Source organism: Triturus cristatus, chromosome 4_1 (genome assembly GCF_964204655.1).
Source record: "Triturus cristatus chromosome 4_1, aTriCri1.1, whole genome shotgun sequence".
Taxonomy (NCBI): Eukaryota; Metazoa; Chordata; class Amphibia; order Caudata; family Salamandridae; genus Triturus; species Triturus cristatus.
In genome coordinates this window covers 107,463,952-107,483,632 of record NC_140585.1, presented here as the reverse complement: position 1 = coordinate 107,483,632, position 19,681 = coordinate 107,463,952, and the positions used below count along the sequence as shown (strand labels likewise).

The 19,681-nt window shown below is 44.4% G+C and overlaps 44 non-coding genes across 44 annotated transcripts; 32 read left to right on the top strand and 12 right to left on the bottom strand.

The window, feature by feature from the left end:
- Positions 1-192: 192 nt before the first annotated feature.
- TRNAM-CAU (transfer RNA methionine (anticodon CAU)) lies at positions 193-265 on the bottom strand. Its single transcript has one exon. It is a non-coding gene; the product is annotated as a tRNA-Met (tRNA).
- A 157-nt stretch (positions 266-422) lies between these two features.
- TRNAA-UGC (transfer RNA alanine (anticodon UGC)) lies at positions 423-494 on the top strand. Its single transcript has one exon. It is a non-coding gene; the product is annotated as a tRNA-Ala (tRNA).
- Positions 495-1,262: 768 nt separating this feature from the next.
- On the top strand, positions 1,263-1,348 carry TRNAY-GUA (transfer RNA tyrosine (anticodon GUA)). The gene is given in 2 exon segments: positions 1,263-1,299; positions 1,313-1,348. It is a non-coding gene; the product is annotated as a tRNA-Tyr (tRNA).
- A 129-nt stretch (positions 1,349-1,477) lies between these two features.
- Positions 1,478-1,549, top strand: TRNAA-UGC (transfer RNA alanine (anticodon UGC)). The gene has a single exon. It is a non-coding gene; the product is annotated as a tRNA-Ala (tRNA).
- Positions 1,550-1,748: 199 nt separating this feature from the next.
- TRNAM-CAU (transfer RNA methionine (anticodon CAU)) lies at positions 1,749-1,821 on the bottom strand. Its single transcript has one exon. It is a non-coding gene; the product is annotated as a tRNA-Met (tRNA).
- A 157-nt stretch (positions 1,822-1,978) lies between these two features.
- On the top strand, positions 1,979-2,050 carry TRNAA-UGC (transfer RNA alanine (anticodon UGC)). Its single transcript has one exon. It is a non-coding gene; the product is annotated as a tRNA-Ala (tRNA).
- A 768-nt stretch (positions 2,051-2,818) lies between these two features.
- On the top strand, positions 2,819-2,904 carry TRNAY-GUA (transfer RNA tyrosine (anticodon GUA)). The gene is given in 2 exon segments: positions 2,819-2,855; positions 2,869-2,904. It is a non-coding gene; the product is annotated as a tRNA-Tyr (tRNA).
- A 129-nt stretch (positions 2,905-3,033) lies between these two features.
- Positions 3,034-3,105, top strand: TRNAA-CGC (transfer RNA alanine (anticodon CGC)). The gene has a single exon. It is a non-coding gene; the product is annotated as a tRNA-Ala (tRNA).
- Positions 3,106-3,304: 199 nt separating this feature from the next.
- TRNAM-CAU (transfer RNA methionine (anticodon CAU)) lies at positions 3,305-3,377 on the bottom strand. The gene has a single exon. It is a non-coding gene; the product is annotated as a tRNA-Met (tRNA).
- Positions 3,378-4,374: 997 nt separating this feature from the next.
- On the top strand, positions 4,375-4,460 carry TRNAY-GUA (transfer RNA tyrosine (anticodon GUA)). The gene is given in 2 exon segments: positions 4,375-4,411; positions 4,425-4,460. It is a non-coding gene; the product is annotated as a tRNA-Tyr (tRNA).
- A 129-nt stretch (positions 4,461-4,589) lies between these two features.
- TRNAA-UGC (transfer RNA alanine (anticodon UGC)) lies at positions 4,590-4,661 on the top strand. Its single transcript has one exon. It is a non-coding gene; the product is annotated as a tRNA-Ala (tRNA).
- Positions 4,662-4,860: 199 nt separating this feature from the next.
- TRNAM-CAU (transfer RNA methionine (anticodon CAU)) lies at positions 4,861-4,933 on the bottom strand. Its single transcript has one exon. It is a non-coding gene; the product is annotated as a tRNA-Met (tRNA).
- Positions 4,934-5,090: 157 nt separating this feature from the next.
- On the top strand, positions 5,091-5,162 carry TRNAA-UGC (transfer RNA alanine (anticodon UGC)). The gene has a single exon. It is a non-coding gene; the product is annotated as a tRNA-Ala (tRNA).
- A 768-nt stretch (positions 5,163-5,930) lies between these two features.
- Positions 5,931-6,016, top strand: TRNAY-GUA (transfer RNA tyrosine (anticodon GUA)). Its single transcript is given in 2 exon segments — positions 5,931-5,967; positions 5,981-6,016. It is a non-coding gene; the product is annotated as a tRNA-Tyr (tRNA).
- Positions 6,017-6,145: 129 nt separating this feature from the next.
- On the top strand, positions 6,146-6,217 carry TRNAA-CGC (transfer RNA alanine (anticodon CGC)). The gene has a single exon. It is a non-coding gene; the product is annotated as a tRNA-Ala (tRNA).
- A 199-nt stretch (positions 6,218-6,416) lies between these two features.
- Positions 6,417-6,489, bottom strand: TRNAM-CAU (transfer RNA methionine (anticodon CAU)). The gene has a single exon. It is a non-coding gene; the product is annotated as a tRNA-Met (tRNA).
- A 997-nt stretch (positions 6,490-7,486) lies between these two features.
- TRNAY-GUA (transfer RNA tyrosine (anticodon GUA)) lies at positions 7,487-7,572 on the top strand. Its single transcript is given in 2 exon segments — positions 7,487-7,523; positions 7,537-7,572. It is a non-coding gene; the product is annotated as a tRNA-Tyr (tRNA).
- A 129-nt stretch (positions 7,573-7,701) lies between these two features.
- TRNAA-CGC (transfer RNA alanine (anticodon CGC)) lies at positions 7,702-7,773 on the top strand. The gene has a single exon. It is a non-coding gene; the product is annotated as a tRNA-Ala (tRNA).
- A 199-nt stretch (positions 7,774-7,972) lies between these two features.
- Positions 7,973-8,045, bottom strand: TRNAM-CAU (transfer RNA methionine (anticodon CAU)). The gene has a single exon. It is a non-coding gene; the product is annotated as a tRNA-Met (tRNA).
- Positions 8,046-8,202: 157 nt separating this feature from the next.
- TRNAA-UGC (transfer RNA alanine (anticodon UGC)) lies at positions 8,203-8,274 on the top strand. The gene has a single exon. It is a non-coding gene; the product is annotated as a tRNA-Ala (tRNA).
- A 768-nt stretch (positions 8,275-9,042) lies between these two features.
- TRNAY-GUA (transfer RNA tyrosine (anticodon GUA)) lies at positions 9,043-9,128 on the top strand. The gene is given in 2 exon segments: positions 9,043-9,079; positions 9,093-9,128. It is a non-coding gene; the product is annotated as a tRNA-Tyr (tRNA).
- A 129-nt stretch (positions 9,129-9,257) lies between these two features.
- On the top strand, positions 9,258-9,329 carry TRNAA-CGC (transfer RNA alanine (anticodon CGC)). The gene has a single exon. It is a non-coding gene; the product is annotated as a tRNA-Ala (tRNA).
- Positions 9,330-9,528: 199 nt separating this feature from the next.
- On the bottom strand, positions 9,529-9,601 carry TRNAM-CAU (transfer RNA methionine (anticodon CAU)). Its single transcript has one exon. It is a non-coding gene; the product is annotated as a tRNA-Met (tRNA).
- A 997-nt stretch (positions 9,602-10,598) lies between these two features.
- On the top strand, positions 10,599-10,684 carry TRNAY-GUA (transfer RNA tyrosine (anticodon GUA)). Its single transcript is given in 2 exon segments — positions 10,599-10,635; positions 10,649-10,684. It is a non-coding gene; the product is annotated as a tRNA-Tyr (tRNA).
- Positions 10,685-10,813: 129 nt separating this feature from the next.
- Positions 10,814-10,885, top strand: TRNAA-CGC (transfer RNA alanine (anticodon CGC)). The gene has a single exon. It is a non-coding gene; the product is annotated as a tRNA-Ala (tRNA).
- Positions 10,886-11,084: 199 nt separating this feature from the next.
- TRNAM-CAU (transfer RNA methionine (anticodon CAU)) lies at positions 11,085-11,157 on the bottom strand. Its single transcript has one exon. It is a non-coding gene; the product is annotated as a tRNA-Met (tRNA).
- Positions 11,158-11,314: 157 nt separating this feature from the next.
- TRNAA-UGC (transfer RNA alanine (anticodon UGC)) lies at positions 11,315-11,386 on the top strand. Its single transcript has one exon. It is a non-coding gene; the product is annotated as a tRNA-Ala (tRNA).
- A 768-nt stretch (positions 11,387-12,154) lies between these two features.
- TRNAY-GUA (transfer RNA tyrosine (anticodon GUA)) lies at positions 12,155-12,240 on the top strand. Its single transcript is given in 2 exon segments — positions 12,155-12,191; positions 12,205-12,240. It is a non-coding gene; the product is annotated as a tRNA-Tyr (tRNA).
- A 129-nt stretch (positions 12,241-12,369) lies between these two features.
- TRNAA-CGC (transfer RNA alanine (anticodon CGC)) lies at positions 12,370-12,441 on the top strand. Its single transcript has one exon. It is a non-coding gene; the product is annotated as a tRNA-Ala (tRNA).
- A 199-nt stretch (positions 12,442-12,640) lies between these two features.
- On the bottom strand, positions 12,641-12,713 carry TRNAM-CAU (transfer RNA methionine (anticodon CAU)). The gene has a single exon. It is a non-coding gene; the product is annotated as a tRNA-Met (tRNA).
- Positions 12,714-13,710: 997 nt separating this feature from the next.
- TRNAY-GUA (transfer RNA tyrosine (anticodon GUA)) lies at positions 13,711-13,796 on the top strand. Its single transcript is given in 2 exon segments — positions 13,711-13,747; positions 13,761-13,796. It is a non-coding gene; the product is annotated as a tRNA-Tyr (tRNA).
- A 129-nt stretch (positions 13,797-13,925) lies between these two features.
- TRNAA-CGC (transfer RNA alanine (anticodon CGC)) lies at positions 13,926-13,997 on the top strand. Its single transcript has one exon. It is a non-coding gene; the product is annotated as a tRNA-Ala (tRNA).
- Positions 13,998-14,426: 429 nt separating this feature from the next.
- Positions 14,427-14,498, top strand: TRNAA-UGC (transfer RNA alanine (anticodon UGC)). Its single transcript has one exon. It is a non-coding gene; the product is annotated as a tRNA-Ala (tRNA).
- Positions 14,499-15,266: 768 nt separating this feature from the next.
- Positions 15,267-15,352, top strand: TRNAY-GUA (transfer RNA tyrosine (anticodon GUA)). Its single transcript is given in 2 exon segments — positions 15,267-15,303; positions 15,317-15,352. It is a non-coding gene; the product is annotated as a tRNA-Tyr (tRNA).
- Positions 15,353-15,481: 129 nt separating this feature from the next.
- TRNAA-UGC (transfer RNA alanine (anticodon UGC)) lies at positions 15,482-15,553 on the top strand. Its single transcript has one exon. It is a non-coding gene; the product is annotated as a tRNA-Ala (tRNA).
- A 199-nt stretch (positions 15,554-15,752) lies between these two features.
- Positions 15,753-15,825, bottom strand: TRNAM-CAU (transfer RNA methionine (anticodon CAU)). The gene has a single exon. It is a non-coding gene; the product is annotated as a tRNA-Met (tRNA).
- A 157-nt stretch (positions 15,826-15,982) lies between these two features.
- On the top strand, positions 15,983-16,054 carry TRNAA-UGC (transfer RNA alanine (anticodon UGC)). The gene has a single exon. It is a non-coding gene; the product is annotated as a tRNA-Ala (tRNA).
- A 768-nt stretch (positions 16,055-16,822) lies between these two features.
- Positions 16,823-16,908, top strand: TRNAY-GUA (transfer RNA tyrosine (anticodon GUA)). The gene is given in 2 exon segments: positions 16,823-16,859; positions 16,873-16,908. It is a non-coding gene; the product is annotated as a tRNA-Tyr (tRNA).
- Positions 16,909-17,037: 129 nt separating this feature from the next.
- Positions 17,038-17,109, top strand: TRNAA-UGC (transfer RNA alanine (anticodon UGC)). The gene has a single exon. It is a non-coding gene; the product is annotated as a tRNA-Ala (tRNA).
- A 199-nt stretch (positions 17,110-17,308) lies between these two features.
- TRNAM-CAU (transfer RNA methionine (anticodon CAU)) lies at positions 17,309-17,381 on the bottom strand. Its single transcript has one exon. It is a non-coding gene; the product is annotated as a tRNA-Met (tRNA).
- A 157-nt stretch (positions 17,382-17,538) lies between these two features.
- TRNAA-UGC (transfer RNA alanine (anticodon UGC)) lies at positions 17,539-17,610 on the top strand. The gene has a single exon. It is a non-coding gene; the product is annotated as a tRNA-Ala (tRNA).
- A 768-nt stretch (positions 17,611-18,378) lies between these two features.
- TRNAY-GUA (transfer RNA tyrosine (anticodon GUA)) lies at positions 18,379-18,464 on the top strand. Its single transcript is given in 2 exon segments — positions 18,379-18,415; positions 18,429-18,464. It is a non-coding gene; the product is annotated as a tRNA-Tyr (tRNA).
- Positions 18,465-18,593: 129 nt separating this feature from the next.
- On the top strand, positions 18,594-18,665 carry TRNAA-CGC (transfer RNA alanine (anticodon CGC)). Its single transcript has one exon. It is a non-coding gene; the product is annotated as a tRNA-Ala (tRNA).
- Positions 18,666-18,864: 199 nt separating this feature from the next.
- Positions 18,865-18,937, bottom strand: TRNAM-CAU (transfer RNA methionine (anticodon CAU)). The gene has a single exon. It is a non-coding gene; the product is annotated as a tRNA-Met (tRNA).
- Positions 18,938-19,681: the final 744 nt, after the last annotated feature.

The window sequence follows — 19,681 nt, the reverse complement described above, 5'->3', positions numbered from 1 at the left end:
CTGTTCCTTATCTTGGCTTTTTTCCAGAAGGCTAGCCTGCCATCATGCAGAAAGAAGAAGTTTGTCATGCAGTTGGGGTGAGAGCCCCACTTAAATAGTCAGACATTTGCTTTGGAAAAATCTTTGAACTAGGCATAGTTTGCGCATTTCAAGAAAATCGGAGAATTTTGCATTCCAAAAGAAGGAAATAAATGCCCTCTCTGAGGATCGAACTCAGGACCTTCAGATTATGAGACTGACGCGCTGCCTACTGCGCTAAGAAGGCTGTATATAGGCATCTGTACATAAGACCATGAAGATCATCCAGGTACAAGGCTGAAGGATTTTCCTGACTGACATTGTATACTGCAGAGTCGAATGGGGTGATGTGGCCGTCGGTTCAATGCAGGGTTTCCAATCATACAGTCAAACCTTGCAGAAGTGGGGATGTAGCTCAGTGGTAGAGCGCATGCTTTGCATGTATGAGGCCCCGGGTTCAATCCCCGGCATCTCCAGACTTTTGCCATGCTTACCTTGGATTTTGGGCCGAAAGCTAGGCTGGCATCATGATGAAGGAAGAGATATGTCCTCCAACCGGGATGAGGACCCCGCTTAATCTGTCAGACGTTTGCCTTGAAAAATCCCATGAAATGGGGCTATCTCATTTTTGATGATTATAGATCAAAAGAATCCTACTTGTTGAAGACATCAAAGTGATGATTCATCTTGACAACCATAATGCTTTGATGATAGAAATCTGTCGCATCTCTCTTGATCATTGGTAAGGGTTCTTCTTCTAAACCAGAGACTCTTTACAGTAGCTTTTAGAAAAACGGAATATTTTGTTTATCTCAATCACCTTCAATCTACAGATTTTTCCGTTCTCTTTCCTTTTGAAAATGCATCCAAAATGCACGTTCTTGATGCTGGGTGCGTAGTAATGACTCCCATAACTTTCTGTCATTTCTTTCATGGTTCCGCGCAGCCATCCATTTGCCACCAATGCTGCCCAAGGTCTTTGTATCAAAGTTCCTTTCCTTTCTGTAAAATTGAAATTTGGAGCACCCCTGCTTATCCCCAAGCCAAGACAGAACATGAACTTTGGTCTGAAATCCTCCTTTGGGGTGATAAGACGTACCTTACAGTGTGCTCTAAGAACTGGTGACTTTGAGAGGGAGCTGCAGGTAATGTTCATGATTTTCATCGATCTGCTCCTGATCCCCACCCCCACAACCTTTCTTGAGCGAGAGATAATTACAGCGCTGAAAGATACTTCAGCCACTCCTTCGATAGCTCAGTTGGTAGAGCGGAGGACTGTAGCATAAAGTCAGACATCCTTAGGTCGCTGGTTCAAATCCGGCTCGAAGGATTTTTTGCTTCGATTTCCATATCTTTCACTTTTATTCAAACAATACCTTCCATTGATTATGATCGAGACTTTGCAGTCCCTGGGTTTCAGGGATTCCTTGCATCCATCAAACAGCTCGAGTGCAAAAGTGGGGATGTAGCTCAGTGGTAGAGCGCATGCTTTGCATGTATGAGGTCCCGGGTTCAATCCCCGGCATCTCCAGGAGCCTCTGTTCCTTATCTTGGCTTTTTTCCAGAAGGCTAGCCTGCCATCATGCAGAAAGAAGAAGTTTGTCATGCAGTTGGGGTGAGAGCCCCACTTAAATAGTCAGACATTTGCTTTGGAAAAATCTTTGAACTAGGCATAGTTTGCGCATTTCAAGAAAATCGGAGAATTTTGCATTCCAAAAGAAGGAAATAAATGCCCTCTCTGAGGATCGAACTCAGGACCTTCAGATTATGAGACTGACGCGCTGCCTACTGCGCTAAGAAGGCTGTATATAGGCATCTGTACATAAGACCATGAAGATCATCCAGGTACAAGGCTGAAGGATTTTCCTGACTGACATTGTATACTGCAGAGTCGAATGGGGTGATGTGGCCGTCGGTTCAATGCAGGGTTTCCAATCATACAGTCAAACCTTGCAGAAGTGGGGATGTAGCTCAGTGGTAGAGCGCATGCTTTGCATGTATGAGGCCCCGGGTTCAATCCCCGGCATCTCCAGACTTTTGCCATGCTTACCTTGGATTTTGGGCCGAAAGCTAGGCTGGCATCATGATGAAGGAAGAGATATGTCCTCCAACCGGGATGAGGACCCCGCTTAATCTGTCAGACGTTTGCCTTGAAAAATCCCATGAAATGGGGCTATCTCATTTTTGATGATTATAGATCAAAAGAATCCTACTTGTTGAAGACATCAAAGTGATGATTCATCTTGACAACCATAATGCTTTGATGATAGAAATCTGTCGCATCTCTCTTGATCATTGGTAAGGGTTCTTCTTCTAAACCAGAGACTCTTTACAGTAGCTTTTAGAAAAACGGAATATTTTGTTTATCTCAATCACCTTCAATCTACAGATTTTTCCGTTCTCTTTCCTTTTGAAAATGCATCCAAAATGCACGTTCTTGATGCTGGGTGCGTAGTAATGACTCCCATAACTTTCTGTCATTTCTTTCATGGTTCCGCGCAGCCATCCATTTGCCACCAATGCTGCCCAAGGTCTTTGTATCAAAGTTCCTTTCCTTTCTGTAAAATTGAAATTTGGAGCACCCCTGCTTATCCCCAAGCCAAGACAGAACATGAACTTTGGTCTGAAATCCTCCTTTGGGGTGATAAGACGTACCTTACAGTGTGCTCTAAGAACTGGTGACTTTGAGAGGGAGCTGCAGGTAATGTTCATGATTTTCATCGATCTGCTCCTGATCCCCACCCCCACAACCTTTCTTGAGCGAGAGATAATTACAGCGCTGAAAGATACTTCAGCCACTCCTTCGATAGCTCAGTTGGTAGAGCGGAGGACTGTAGCATAAAGTCAGACATCCTTAGGTCGCTGGTTCAAATCCGGCTCGAAGGATTTTGTGCTTCGATTTCCATATATTTCACTTTTATTCAAACAATACCTTCCATTGATTATGATCGAGACTTTGCAGTCCCTGGGTTTCAGGGATTCCTTGCATCCATCAAACAGCTCGAGTGCAAAAGTGGGGATGTAGCTCAGTGGTAGAGCGCATGCTTCGCATGTATGAGGTCCCGGGTTCAATCCCCGGCATCTCCAGGAGCCTCTGTTCCTTATCTTGGCTTTTTTCCAGAAGGCTAGCCTGCCATCATGCAGAAAGAAGAAGTTTGTCATGCAGTTGGGGTGAGAGCCCCACTTAAATAGTCAGACATTTGCTTTGGAAAAATCTTTGAACTAGGCATAGTTTGCGCATTTCAAGAAAATCGGAGAATTTTGCATTCCAAAAGAAGGAAATAAATGCCCTCTCTGAGGATCGAACTCAGGACCTTCAGATTATGAGACTGACGCGCTGCCTACTGCGCTAAGAAGGCTGTATATAGGCATCTGTACATAAGACCATAAAGATCATCCAGGTACAAGGCTGAAGGATTTTCCTGACTGACATTGTATACTGCAGAGTCGAATGGGGTGATGTGGCCGTCGGTTCAATGCAGGGTTTCCAATCATACAGTCAAACCTTGCAGAAGTGGGGATGTAGCTGAGTGGAAGAGTGCATGCTTTGCATGTATGAGGCCCCGGGTTCAATCCCCGGCATCTCCAGACTTTTGCCATGCTTACCTTGGATTTTGGGCCGAAAGCTAGGCTGGCATCATGATGAAGGAAGAGATATGTCCTCCAACCGGGATGAGGACCCCGCTTAATCTGTCAGACGTTTGCCTTGAAAAATCCCATGAAATGGGGCTATCTCATTTTTGATGATTATAGATCAAAAGAATCCTACTTGTTGAAGACATCAAAGTGATGATTCATCTTGACAACCATAATGCTTTGATGATAGAAATCTGTCGCATCTCTCTTGATCATTGGTAAGGGTTCTTCTTCTAAACCAGAGACTCTTTACAGTAGCTTTTAGAAAAACGGAATATTTTGTTTATCTCAATCACCTTCAATCTACAGATTTTTCCGTTCTCTTTCCTTTTGAAAATGCATCCAAAATGCACGTTCTTGATGCTGGGTGCGTAGTAATGACTCCCATAACTTTCTGTCATTTCTTTCATGGTTCCGCGCAGCCATCCATTTGCCACCAATGCTGCCCAAGGTCTTTGTATCAAAGTTCCTTTCCTTTCTGTAAAATTGAAATTTGGAGCACCCCTGCTTATCCCCAAGCCAAGACAGAACATGAACTTTGGTCTGAAATCCTCCTTTGGGGTGATAAGACGTACCTTACAGTGTGCTCTAAGAACTGGTGACTTTGAGAGGGAGCTGCAGGTAATGTTCATGATTTTCATCGATCTGCTCCTGATCCCCACCCCCACAACCTTTCTTGAGCGAGAGATAATTACAGCGCTGAAAGATACTTCAGCCACTCCTTCGATAGCTCAGTTGGTAGAGCGGAGGACTGTAGCATAAAGTCAGACATCCTTAGGTCGCTGGTTCAAATCCGGCTCGAAGGATTTTTTGCTTCGATTTCCATATCTTTCACTTTTATTCAAACAATACCTTCCATTGATTATGATCGAGACTTTGCAGTCCCTGGGTTTCAGGGATTCCTTGCATCCATCAAACAGCTCGAGTGCAAAAGTGGGGATGTAGCTCAGTGGTAGAGCGCATGCTTTGCATGTATGAGGTCCCGGGTTCAATCCCCGGCATCTCCAGGAGCCTCTGTTCCTTATCTTGGCTTTGTTCCAGAAGGCTAGCCTGCCATCATGCAGAAAGAAGAAGTTTGTCATGCAGTTGGGGTGAGAGCCCCACTTAAATAGTCAGACATTTGCTTTGGAAAAATCTTTGAACTAGGCATAGTTTGCGCATTTCAAGAAAATCGGAGAATTTTGCATTCCAAAAGAAGGAAATAAATGCCCTCTCTGAGGATCGAACTCAGGACCTTCAGATTATGAGACTGACGCGCTGCCTACTGCGCTAAGAAGGCTGTATATAGGCATCTGTACATAAGACCATGAAGATCATCCAGGTACAAGGCTGAAGGATTTTCCTGACTGACATTGTATACTGCAGAGTCGAATGGGGTGATGTGGCCGTCGGTTCAATGCAGGGTTTCCAATCATACAGTCAAACCTTGCAGAAGTGGGGATGTAGCTCAGTGGTAGAGCGCATGCTTTGCATGTATGAGGCCCCGGGTTCAATCCCCGGCATCTCCAGACTTTTGCCATGCTTACCTTGGATTTTGGGCCGAAAGCTAGGCTGGCATCATGATGAAGGAAGAGATATGTCCTCCAACCGGGATGAGGACCCCGCTTAATCTGTCAGACGTTTGCCTTGAAAAATCCCATGAAATGGGGCTATCTCATTTTTGATGATTATAGATCAAAAGAATCCTACTTGTTGAAGACATCAAAGTGATGATTCATCTTGACAACCATAATGCTTTGATGATAGAAATCTGTCGCATCTCTCTTGATCATTGGTAAGGGTTCTTCTTCTAAACCAGAGACTCTTTACAGTAGCTTTTAGAAAAACGGAATATTTTGTTTATCTCAATCACCTTCAATCTACAGATTTTTCCGTTCTCTTTCCTTTTGAAAATGCATCCAAAATGCACGTTCTTGATGCTGGGTGCGTAGTAATGACTCCCATAACTTTCTGTCATTTCTTTCATGGTTCCGCGCAGCCATCCATTTGCCACCAATGCTGCCCAAGGTCTTTGTATCAAAGTTCCTTTCCTTTCTGTAAAATTGAAATTTGGAGCACCCCTGCTTATCCCCAAGCCAAGACAGAACATGAACTTTGGTCTGAAATCCTCCTTTGGGGTGATAAGACGTACCTTACAGTGTGCTCTAAGAACTGGTGACTTTGAGAGGGAGCTGCAGGTAATGTTCATGATTTTCATCGATCTGCTCCTGATCCCCACCCCCACAACCTTTCTTGAGCGAGAGATAATTACAGCGCTGAAAGATACTTCAGCCACTCCTTCGATAGCTCAGTTGGTAGAGCGGAGGACTGTAGCATAAAGTCAGACATCCTTAGGTCGCTGGTTCAAATCCGGCTCGAAGGATTTTGTGCTTCGATTTCCATATATTTCACTTTTATTCAAACAATACCTTCCATTGATTATGATCGAGACTTTGCAGTCCCTGGGTTTCAGGGATTCCTTGCATCCATCAAACAGCTCGAGTGCAAAAGTGGGGATGTAGCTCAGTGGTAGAGCGCATGCTTCGCATGTATGAGGTCCCGGGTTCAATCCCCGGCATCTCCAGGAGCCTCTGTTCCTTATCTTGGCTTTTTTCCAGAAGGCTAGCCTGCCATCATGCAGAAAGAAGAAGTTTGTCATGCAGTTGGGGTGAGAGCCCCACTTAAATAGTCAGACATTTGCTTTGGAAAAATCTTTGAACTAGGCATAGTTTGCGCATTTCAAGAAAATCGGAGAATTTTGCATTCCAAAAGAAGGAAATAAATGCCCTCTCTGAGGATCGAACTCAGGACCTTCAGATTATGAGACTGACGCGCTGCCTACTGCGCTAAGAAGGCTGTATATAGGCATCTGTACATAAGACCATGAAGATCATCCAGGTACAAGGCTGAAGGATTTTCCTGACTGACATTGTATACTGCAGAGTCGAATGGGGTGATGTGGCCGTCGGTTCAATGCAGGGTTTCCAATCATACAGTCAAACCTTGCAGAAGTGGGGATGTAGCTCAGTGGAAGAGTGCATGCTTTGCATGTATGAGGCCCCGGGTTCAATCCCCGGCATCTCCAGACTTTTGCCATGCTTACCTTGGATTTTGGGCCGAAAGCTAGGCTGGCATCATGATGAAGGAAGAGATATGTCCTCCAACCGGGATGAGGACCCCGCTTAATCTGTCAGACGTTTGCCTTGAAAAATCCCATGAAATGGGGCTATCTCATTTTTGATGATTATAGATCAAAAGAATCCTACTTGTTGAAGACATCAAAGTGATGATTCATCTTGACAACCATAATGCTTTGATGATAGAAATCTGTCGCATCTCTCTTGATCATTGGTAAGGGTTCTTCTTCTAAACCAGAGACTCTTTACAGTAGCTTTTAGAAAAACGGAATATTTTGTTTATCTCAATCACCTTCAATCTACAGATTTTTCCGTTCTCTTTCCTTTTGAAAATGCATCCAAAATGCACGTTCTTGATGCTGGGTGCGTAGTAATGACTCCCATAACTTTCTGTCATTTCTTTCATGGTTCCGCGCAGCCATCCATTTGCCACCAATGCTGCCCAAGGTCTTTGTATCAAAGTTCCTTTCCTTTCTGTAAAATTGAAATTTGGAGCACCCCTGCTTATCCCCAAGCCAAGACAGAACATGAACTTTGGTCTGAAATCCTCCTTTGGGGTGATAAGACGTACCTTACAGTGTGCTCTAAGAACTGGTGACTTTGAGAGGGAGCTGCAGGTAATGTTCATGATTTTCATCGATCTGCTCCTGATCCCCACCCCCACAACCTTTCTTGAGCGAGAGATAATTACAGCGCTGAAAGATACTTCAGCCACTCCTTCGATAGCTCAGTTGGTAGAGCGGAGGACTGTAGCATAAAGTCAGACATCCTTAGGTCGCTGGTTCAAATCCGGCTCGAAGGATTTTTTGCTTCGATTTCCATATCTTTCACTTTTATTCAAACAATACCTTCCATTGATTATGATCGAGACTTTGCAGTCCCTGGGTTTCAGGGATTCCTTGCATCCATCAAACAGCTCGAGTGCAAAAGTGGGGATGTAGCTCAGTGGTAGAGCGCATGCTTCGCATGTATGAGGTCCCGGGTTCAATCCCCGGCATCTCCAGGAGCCTCTGTTCCTTATCTTGGCTTTGTTCCAGAAGGCTAGCCTGCCATCATGCAGAAAGAAGAAGTTTGTCATGCAGTTGGGGTGAGAGCCCCACTTAAATAGTCAGACATTTGCTTTGGAAAAATCTTTGAACTAGGCATAGTTTGCGCATTTCAAGAAAATCGGAGAATTTTGCATTCCAAAAGAAGGAAATAAATGCCCTCTCTGAGGATCGAACTCAGGACCTTCAGATTATGAGACTGACGCGCTGCCTACTGCGCTAAGAAGGCTGTATATAGGCATCTGTACATAAGACCATGAAGATCATCCAGGTACAAGGCTGAAGGATTTTCCTGACTGACATTGTATACTGCAGAGTCGAATGGGGTGATGTGGCCGTCGGTTCAATGCAGGGTTTCCAATCATACAGTCAAACCTTGCAGAAGTGGGGATGTAGCTCAGTGGTAGAGCGCATGCTTTGCATGTATGAGGCCCCGGGTTCAATCCCCGGCATCTCCAGACTTTTGCCATGCTTACCTTGGATTTTGGGCCGAAAGCTAGGCTGGCATCATGATGAAGGAAGAGATATGTCCTCCAACCGGGATGAGGACCCCGCTTAATCTGTCAGACGTTTGCCTTGAAAAATCCCATGAAATGGGGCTATCTCATTTTTGATGATTATAGATCAAAAGAATCCTACTTGTTGAAGACATCAAAGTGATGATTCATCTTGACAACCATAATGCTTTGATGATAGAAATCTGTCGCATCTCTCTTGATCATTGGTAAGGGTTCTTCTTCTAAACCAGAGACTCTTTACAGTAGCTTTTAGAAAAACGGAATATTTTGTTTATCTCAATCACCTTCAATCTACAGATTTTTCCGTTCTCTTTCCTTTTGAAAATGCATCCAAAATGCACGTTCTTGATGCTGGGTGCGTAGTAATGACTCCCATAACTTTCTGTCATTTCTTTCATGGTTCCGCGCAGCCATCCATTTGCCACCAATGCTGCCCAAGGTCTTTGTATCAAAGTTCCTTTCCTTTCTGTAAAATTGAAATTTGGAGCACCCCTGCTTATCCCCAAGCCAAGACAGAACATGAACTTTGGTCTGAAATCCTCCTTTGGGGTGATAAGACGTACCTTACAGTGTGCTCTAAGAACTGGTGACTTTGAGAGGGAGCTGCAGGTAATGTTCATGATTTTCATCGATCTGCTCCTGATCCCCACCCCCACAACCTTTCTTGAGCGAGAGATAATTACAGCGCTGAAAGATACTTCAGCCACTCCTTCGATAGCTCAGTTGGTAGAGCGGAGGACTGTAGCATAAAGTCAGACATCCTTAGGTCGCTGGTTCAAATCCGGCTCGAAGGATTTTGTGCTTCGATTTCCATATATTTCACTTTTATTCAAACAATACCTTCCATTGATTATGATCGAGACTTTGCAGTCCCTGGGTTTCAGGGATTCCTTGCATCCATCAAACAGCTCGAGTGCAAAAGTGGGGATGTAGCTCAGTGGTAGAGCGCATGCTTCGCATGTATGAGGTCCCGGGTTCAATCCCCGGCATCTCCAGGAGCCTCTGTTCCTTATCTTGGCTTTTTTCCAGAAGGCTAGCCTGCCATCATGCAGAAAGAAGAAGTTTGTCATGCAGTTGGGGTGAGAGCCCCACTTAAATAGTCAGACATTTGCTTTGGAAAAATCTTTGAACTAGGCATAGTTTGCGCATTTCAAGAAAATCGGAGAATTTTGCATTCCAAAAGAAGGAAATAAATGCCCTCTCTGAGGATCGAACTCAGGACCTTCAGATTATGAGACTGACGCGCTGCCTACTGCGCTAAGAAGGCTGTATATAGGCATCTGTACATAAGACCATGAAGATCATCCAGGTACAAGGCTGAAGGATTTTCCTGACTGACATTGTATACTGCAGAGTCGAATGGGGTGATGTGGCCGTCGGTTCAATGCAGGGTTTCCAATCATACAGTCAAACCTTGCAGCAGTGGGGATGTAGCTCAGTGGAAGAGTGCATGCTTTGCATGTATGAGGCCCCGGGTTCAATCCCCGGCATCTCCAGACTTTTGCCATGCTTACCTTGGATTTTGGGCCGAAAGCTAGGCTGGCATCATGATGAAGGAAGAGATATGTCCTCCAACCGGGATGAGGACCCCGCTTAATCTGTCAGACGTTTGCCTTGAAAAATCCCATGAAATGGGGCTATCTCATTTTTGATGATTATAGATCAAAAGAATCCTACTTGTTGAAGACATCAAAGTGATGATTCATCTTGACAACCATAATGCTTTGATGATAGAAATCTGTCGCATCTCTCTTGATCATTGGTAAGGGTTCTTCTTCTAAACCAGAGACTCTTTACAGTAGCTTTTAGAAAAACGGAATATTTTGTTTATCTCAATCACCTTCAATCTACAGATTTTTCCGTTCTCTTTCCTTTTGAAAATGCATCCAAAATGCACGTTCTTGATGCTGGGTGCGTAGTAATGACTCCCATAACTTTCTGTCATTTCTTTCATGGTTCCGCGCAGCCATCCATTTGCCACCAATGCTGCCCAAGGTCTTTGTATCAAAGTTCCTTTCCTTTCTGTAAAATTGAAATTTGGAGCACCCCTGCTTATCCCCAAGCCAAGACAGAACATGAACTTTGGTCTGAAATCCTCCTTTGGGGTGATAAGACGTACCTTACAGTGTGCTCTAAGAACTGGTGACTTTGAGAGGGAGCTGCAGGTAATGTTCATGATTTTCATCGATCTGCTCCTGATCCCCACCCCCACAACCTTTCTTGAGCGAGAGATAATTACAGCGCTGAAAGATACTTCAGCCACTCCTTCGATAGCTCAGTTGGTAGAGCGGAGGACTGTAGCATAAAGTCAGACATCCTTAGGTCGCTGGTTCAAATCCGGCTCGAAGGATTTTTTGCTTCGATTTCCATATCTTTCACTTTTATTCAAACAATACCTTCCATTGATTATGATCGAGACTTTGCAGTCCCTGGGTTTCAGGGATTCCTTGCATCCATCAAACAGCTCGAGTGCAAAAGTGGGGATGTAGCTCAGTGGTAGAGCGCATGCTTCGCATGTATGAGGTCCCGGGTTCAATCCCCGGCATCTCCAGGAGCCTCTGTTCCTTATCTTGGCTTTTTTCCAGAAGGCTAGCCTGCCATCATGCAGAAAGAAGAAGTTTGTCATGCAGTTGGGGTGAGAGCCCCACTTAAATAGTCAGACATTTGCTTTGGAAAAATCTTTGAACTAGGCATAGTTTGCGCATTTCAAGAAAATCGGAGAATTTTGCATTCCAAAAGAAGGAAATAAATGCCCTCTCTGAGGATCGAACTCAGGACCTTCAGATTATGAGACTGACGCGCTGCCTACTGCGCTAAGAAGGCTGTATATAGGCATCTGTACATAAGACCATGAAGATCATCCAGGTACAAGGCTGAAGGATTTTCCTGACTGACATTGTATACTGCAGAGTCGAATGGGGTGATGTGGCCGTCGGTTCAATGCAGGGTTTCCAATCATACAGTCAAACCTTGCAGAAGTGGGGATGTAGCTCAGTGGTAGAGCGCATGCTTTGCATGTATGAGGCCCCGGGTTCAATCCCCGGCATCTCCAGACTTTTGCCATGCTTACCTTGGATTTTGGGCCGAAAGCTAGGCTGGCATCATGATGAAGGAAGAGATATGTCCTCCAACCGGGATGAGGACCCCGCTTAATCTGTCAGACGTTTGCCTTGAAAAATCCCATGAAATGGGGCTATCTCATTTTTGATGATTATAGATCAAAAGAATCCTACTTGTTGAAGACATCAAAGTGATGATTCATCTTGACAACCATAATGCTTTGATGATAGAAATCTGTCGCATCTCTCTTGATCATTGGTAAGGGTTCTTCTTCTAAACCAGAGACTCTTTACAGTAGCTTTTAGAAAAACGGAATATTTTGTTTATCTCAATCACCTTCAATCTACAGATTTTTCCGTTCTCTTTCCTTTTGAAAATGCATCCAAAATGCACGTTCTTGATGCTGGGTGCGTAGTAATGACTCCCATAACTTTCTGTCATTTCTTTCATGGTTCCGCGCAGCCATCCATTTGCCACCAATGCTGCCCAAGGTCTTTGTATCAAAGTTCCTTTCCTTTCTGTAAAATTGAAATTTGGAGCACCCCTGCTTATCCCCAAGCCAAGACAGAACATGAACTTTGGTCTGAAATCCTCCTTTGGGGTGATAAGACGTACCTTACAGTGTGCTCTAAGAACTGGTGACTTTGAGAGGGAGCTGCAGGTAATGTTCATGATTTTCATCGATCTGCTCCTGATCCCCACCCCCACAACCTTTCTTGAGCGAGAGATAATTACAGCGCTGAAAGATACTTCAGCCACTCCTTCGATAGCTCAGTTGGTAGAGCGGAGGACTGTAGCATAAAGTCAGACATCCTTAGGTCGCTGGTTCAAATCCGGCTCGAAGGATTTTGTGCTTCGATTTCCATATATTTCACTTTTATTCAAACAATACCTTCCATTGATTATGATCGAGACTTTGCAGTCCCTGGGTTTCAGGGATTCCTTGCATCCATCAAACAGCTCGAGTGCAAAAGTGGGGATGTAGCTCAGTGGTAGAGCGCATGCTTCGCATGTATGAGGTCCCGGGTTCAATCCCCGGCATCTCCAGGAGCCTCTGTTCCTTATCTTGGCTTTTTTCCAGAAGGCTAGCCTGCCATCATGCAGAAAGAAGAAGTTTGTCATGCAGTTGGGGTGAGAGCCCCACTTAAATAGTCAGACATTTGCTTTGGAAAAATCTTTGAACTAGGCATAGTTTGCGCATTTCAAGAAAATCGGAGAATTTTGCATTCCAAAAGAAGGAAATAAATGCCCTCTCTGAGGATCGAACTCAGGACCTTCAGATTATGAGACTGACGCGCTGCCTACTGCGCTAAGAAGGCTGTATATAGGCATCTGTACATAAGACCATGAAGATCATCCAGGTACAAGGCTGAAGGATTTTCCTGACTGACATTGTATACTGCAGAGTCGAATGGGGTGATGTGGCCGTCGGTTCAATGCAGGGTTTCCAATCATACAGTCAAACCTTGCAGAAGTGGGGATGTAGCTCAGTGGAAGAGCGCATGCTTTGCATGTATGAGGCCCCGGGTTCAATCCCCGGCATCTCCAGACTTTTGCCATGCTTACCTTGGATTTTGGGCCGAAAGCTAGGCTGGCATCATGATGAAGGAAGAGATATGTCCTCCAACCGGGATGAGGACCCCGCTTAATCTGTCAGACGTTTGCCTTGAAAAATCCCATGAAATGGGGCTATCTCATTTTTGATGATTATAGATCAAAAGAATCCTACTTGTTGAAGACATCAAAGTGATGATTCATCTTGACAACCATAATGCTTTGATGATAGAAATCTGTCGCATCTCTCTTGATCATTGGTAAGGGTTCTTCTTCTAAACCAGAGACTCTTTACAGTAGCTTTTAGAAAAACGGAATATTTTGTTTATCTCAATCACCTTCAATCTACAGATTTTTCCGTTCTCTTTCCTTTTGAAAATGCATCCAAAATGCACGTTCTTGATGCTGGGTGCGTAGTAATGACTCCCATAACTTTCTGTCATTTCTTTCATGGTTCCGCGCAGCCATCCATTTGCCACCAATGCTGCCCAAGGTCTTTGTATCAAAGTTCCTTTCCTTTCTGTAAAATTGAAATTTGGAGCACCCCTGCTTATCCCCAAGCCAAGACAGAACATGAACTTTGGTCTGAAATCCTCCTTTGGGGTGATAAGATGTACCTTACAGTGTGCTCTAAGAACTGGTGACTTTGAGAGGGAGCTGCAGGTAATGTTCATGATTTTCATCGATCTGCTCCTGATCCCCACCCCCACAACCTTTCTTGAGCGAGAGATAATTACAGCGCTGAAAGATTCTTCAGCCACTCCTTCGATAGCTCAGTTGGTAGAGCGGAGGACTGTAGCATAAAGTCAGACATCCTTAGGTCGCTGGTTCAAATCCGGCTCGAAGGATTTTTTGCTTCGATTTCCATATATTTCACTTTTATTCAAACAATACCTTCCATTGATTATGATCGAGACTTTGCAGTCCCTGGGTTTCAGGGATTCCTTGCATCCATCAAACAGCTCGAGGGCAAAAGTGGGGATGTAGCTCAGTGGTAGAGCGCATGCTTCGCATGTATGAGGTCCCGGGTTCAATCCCCGGCATCTCCAGGAGCCACTGTTCCTTATCTTGGCTTTTTTCCAGAAGGCAAGCCTGCCATCATGCAGAAAGAAGAAGTTTGTCATGCAGTTGGGGTGAGAGCCCCACTTAAATAGTCAGACATTTGCTTTGGAAAAATCTTTGAACTAGGCATAGTTTGCGCATTTCAAGAAAATCGGAGAATTTTGCATTCCAAAAGAAGGAAATAAATGCCCTCTCTGAGGATCGAACTCAGGACCTTCAGATTATGAGACTGACGCGCTGCCTACTGCGCTAAGAAGACTGTATATAGGCATCTGTACATAAGACCATGAAGATCATCCAGGTACAAGGCTGAAGGATTTTCCTGACTGACATTGTATACTGCAGAGTCGAATGGGGTGATGTGGCCGTCGGTTCAATGCAGGGTTTCCAATCATACAGTCAAACCTTGCAGAAGTGGGGATGTAGCTCAGTGGTAGAGCGCATGCTTTGCATGTATGAGGCCCCGGGTTCAATCCCCGGCATCTCCAGACTTTTGCCATGCTTACCTTGGATTTTGGGCCGAAAGCTAGGCTGGCATCATGATGAAGGAAGAGATATGTCCTCCAACCGGGATGAGGACCCCGCTTAATCTGTCAGACGTTTGCCTTGAAAAATCCCATGAAATGGGGCTATCTCATTTTTGATGATTATAGATCAAAAGAATCCTACTTGTTGAAGACATCAAAGTGATGATTCATCTTGACAACCATAATGCTTTGATGATAGAAATCTGTCGCATCTCTCTTGATCATTGGTAAGGGTTCTTCTTCTAAACCAGAGACTCTTTACAGTAGCTTTTAGAAAAACGGAATATTTTGTTTATCTCAATCACCTTCAATCTACAGATTTTTCCGTTCTCTTTCCTTTTGAAAATGCATCCAAAATGCACGTTCTTGATGCTGGGTGCGTAGTAATGACTCCCATAACTTTCTGTCATTTCTTTCATGGTTCCGCGCAGCCATCCATTTGCCACCAATGCTGCCCAAGGTCTTTGTATCAAAGTTCCTTTCCTTTCTGTAAAATTGAAATTTGGAGCACCCCTGCTTATCCCCAAGCCAAGACAGAACATGAACTTTGGTCTGAAATCCTCCTTTGGGGTGATAAGACGTACCTTACAGTGTGCTCTAAGAACTGGTGACTTTGAGAGGGAGCTGCAGGTAATGTTCATGATTTTCATCGATCTGCTCCTGATCCCCACCCCCACAACCTTTCTTGAGCGAGAGATAATTACAGCGCTGAAAGATACTTCAGCCACTCCTTCGATAGCTCAGTTGGTAGAGCGGAGGACTGTAGCATAAAGTCAGACATCCTTAGGTCGCTGGTTCAAATCCGGCTCGAAGGATTTTTTGCTTCGATTTCCATATCTTTCACTTTTATTCAAACAATACCTTCCATTGATTATGATCGAGACTTTGCAGTCCCTGGGTTTCAGGGATTCCTTGCATCCATCAAACAGCTCGAGTGCAAAAGTGGGGATGTAGCTCAGTGGTAGAGCGCATGCTTTGCATGTATGAGGTCCCGGGTTCAATCCCCGGCATCTCCAGGAGCCTCTGTTCCTTATCTTGGCTTTTTTCCAGAAGGCTAGCCTGCCATCATGCAGAAAGAAGAAGTTTGTCATGCAGTTGGGGTGAGAGCCCCACTTAAATAGTCAGACATTTGCTTTGGAAAAATCTTTGAACTAGGCATAGTTTGCGCATTTCAAGAAAATCGGAGAATTTTGCATTCCAAAAGAAGGAAATAAATGCCCTCTCTGAGGATCGAACTCAGGACCTTCAGATTATGAGACTGACGCGCTGCCTACTGCGCTAAGAAGGCTGTATATAGGCATCTGTACATAAGACCATGAAGATCATCCAGGTACAAGGCTGAAGGATTTTCCTGACTGACATTGTATACTGCAGAGTCGAATGGGGTGATGTGGCCGTCGGTTCAATGCAGGGTTTCCAATCATACAGTCAAACCTTGCAGAAGTGGGGATGTAGCTCAGTGGTAGAGCGCATGCTTTGCATGTATGAGGCCCCGGGTTCAATCCCCGGCATCTCCAGACTTTTGCCATGCTTACCTTGGATTTTGGGCCGAAAGCTAGGCTGGCATCATGATGAAGGAAGAGATATGTCCTCCAACCGGGATGAGGACCCCGCTTAATCTGTCAGACGTTTGCCTTGAAAAATCCCATGAAATGGGGCTATCTCATTTTTGATGATTATAGATCAAAAGAATCCTACTTGTTGAAGACATCAAAGTGATGATTCATCTTGACAACCATAATGCTTTGATGATAGAAATCTGTCGCATCTCTCTTGATCATTGGTAAGGGTTCTTCTTCTAAACCAGAGACTCTTTACAGTAGCTTTTAGAAAAACGGAATATTTTGTTTATCTCAATCACCTTCAATCTACAGATTTTTCCGTTCTCTTTCCTTTTGAAAATGCATCCAAAATGCACGTTCTTGATGCTGGGTGCGTAGTAATGACTCCCATAACTTTCTGTCATTTCTTTCATGGTTCCGCGCAGCCATCCATTTGCCACCAATGCTGCCCAAGGTCTTTGTATCAAAGTTCCTTTCCTTTCTGTAAAATTGAAATTTGGAGCACCCCTGCTTATCCCCAAGCCAAGACAGAACATGAACTTTGGTCTGAAATCCTCCTTTGGGGTGATAAGACGTACCTTACAGTGTGCTCTAAGAACTGGTGACTTTGAGAGGGAGCTGCAGGTAATGTTCATGATTTTCATCGATCTGCTCCTGATCCCCACCCCCACAACCTTTCTTGAGCGAGAGATAATTACAGCGCTGAAAGATACTTCAGCCACTCCTTCGATAGCTCAGTTGGTAGAGCGGAGGACTGTAGCATAAAGTCAGACATCCTTAGGTCGCTGGTTCAAATCCGGCTCGAAGGATTTTTTGCTTCGATTTCCATATCTTTCACTTTTATTCAAACAATACCTTCCATTGATTATGATCGAGACTTTGCAGTCCCTGGGTTTCAGGGATTCCTTGCATCCATCAAACAGCTCGAGTGCAAAAGTGGGGATGTAGCTCAGTGGTAGAGCGCATGCTTTGCATGTATGAGGTCCCGGGTTCAATCCCCGGCATCTCCAGGAGCCTCTGTTCCTTATCTTGGCTTTTTTCCAGAAGGCTAGCCTGCCATCATGCAGAAAGAAGAAGTTTGTCATGCAGTTGGGGTGAGAGCCCCACTTAAATAGTCAGACATTTGCTTTGGAAAAATCTTTGAACTAGGCATAGTTTGCGCATTTCAAGAAAATCGGAGAATTTTGCATTCCAAAAGAAGGAAATAAATGCCCTCTCTGAGGATCGAACTCAGGACCTTCAGATTATGAGACTGACGCGCTGCCTACTGCGCTAAGAAGGCTGTATATAGGCATCTGTACATAAGACCATGAAGATCATCCAGGTACAAGGCTGAAGGATTTTCCTGACTGACATTGTATACTGCAGAGTCGAATGGGGTGATGTGGCCGTCGGTTCAATGCAGGGTTTCCAATCATACAGTCAAACCTTGCAGAAGTGGGGATGTAGCTCAGTGGTAGAGCGCATGCTTTGCATGTATGAGGCCCCGGGTTCAATCCCCGGCATCTCCAGACTTTTGCCATGCTTACCTTGGATTTTGGGCCGAAAGCTAGGCTGGCATCATGATGAAGGAAGAGATATGTCCTCCAACCGGGATGAGGACCCCGCTTAATCTGTCAGACGTTTGCCTTGAAAAATCCCATGAAATGGGGCTATCTCATTTTTGATGATTATAGATCAAAAGAATCCTACTTGTTGAAGACATCAAAGTGATGATTCATCTTGACAACCATAATGCTTTGATGATAGAAATCTGTCGCATCTCTCTTGATCATTGGTAAGGGTTCTTCTTCTAAACCAGAGACTCTTTACAGTAGCTTTTAGAAAAACGGAATATTTTGTTTATCTCAATCACCTTCAATCTACAGATTTTTCCGTTCTCTTTCCTTTTGAAAATGCATCCAAAATGCACGTTCTTGATGCTGGGTGCGTAGTAATGACTCCCATAACTTTCTGTCATTTCTTTCATGGTTCCGCGCAGCCATCCATTTGCCACCAATGCTGCCCAAGGTCTTTGTATCAAAGTTCCTTTCCTTTCTGTAAAATTGAAATTTGGAGCACCCCTGCTTATCCCCAAGCCAAGACAGAACATGAACTTTGGTCTGAAATCCTCCTTTGGGGTGATAAGACGTACCTTACAGTGTGCTCTAAGAACTGGTGACTTTGAGAGGGAGCTGCAGGTAATGTTCATGATTTTCATCGATCTGCTCCTGATCCCCACCCCCACAACCTTTCTTGAGCGAGAGATAATTACAGCGCTGAAAGATACTTCAGCCACTCCTTCGATAGCTCAGTTGGTAGAGCGGAGGACTGTAGCATAAAGTCAGACATCCTTAGGTCGCTGGTTCAAATCCGGCTCGAAGGATTTTGTGCTTCGATTTCCATATATTTCACTTTTATTCAAACAATACCTTCCATTGATTATGATCGAGACTTTGCAGTCCCTGGGTTTCAGGGATTCCTTGCATCCATCAAACAGCTCGAGTGCAAAAGTGGGGATGTAGCTCAGTGGTAGAGCGCATGCTTCGCATGTATGAGGTCCCGGGTTCAATCCCCGGCATCTCCAGGAGCCTCTGTTCCTTATCTTGGCTTTTTTCCAGAAGGCTAGCCTGCCATCATGCAGAAAGAAGAAGTTTGTCATGCAGTTGGGGTGAGAGCCCCACTTAAATAGTCAGACATTTGCTTTGGAAAAATCTTTGAACTAGGCATAGTTTGCGCATTTCAAGAAAATCGGAGAATTTTGCATTCCAAAAGAAGGAAATAAATGCCCTCTCTGAGGATCGAACTCAGGACCTTCAGATTATGAGACTGACGCGCTGCCTACTGCGCTAAGAAGGCTGTATATAGGCATCTGTACATAAGACCATGAAGATCATCCAGGTACAAGGCTGAAGGATTTTCCTGACTGACATTGTATACTGCAGAGTCGAATGGGGTGATGTGGCCGTCGGTTCAATGCAGGGTTTCCAATCATACAGTCAAACCTTGCAGAAGTGGGGATGTAGCTCAGTGGAAGAGTGCATGCTTTGCATGTATGAGGCCCCGGGTTCAATCCCCGGCATCTCCAGACTTTTGCCATGCTTACCTTGGATTTTGGGCCGAAAGCTAGGCTGGCATCATGATGAAGGAAGAGATATGTCCTCCAACCGGGATGAGGACCCCGCTTAATCTGTCAGACGTTTGCCTTGAAAAATCCCATGAAATGGGGCTATCTCATTTTTGATGATTATAGATCAAAAGAATCCTACTTGTTGAAGACATCAAAGTGATGATTCATCTTGACAACCATAATGCTTTGATGATAGAAATCTGTCGCATCTCTCTTGATCATTGGTAAGGGTTCTTCTTCTAAACCAGAGACTCTTTACAGTAGCTTTTAGAAAAACGGAATATTTTGTTTATCTCAATCACCTTCAATCTACAGATTTTTCCGTTCTCTTTCCTTTTGAAAATGCATCCAAAATGCACGTTCTTGATGCTGGGTGCGTAGTAATGACTCCCATAACTTTCTGTCATTTCTTTCATGGTTCCGCGCAGCCATCCATTTGCCACCAATGCTGCCCAAGGTCTTTGTATCAAAGT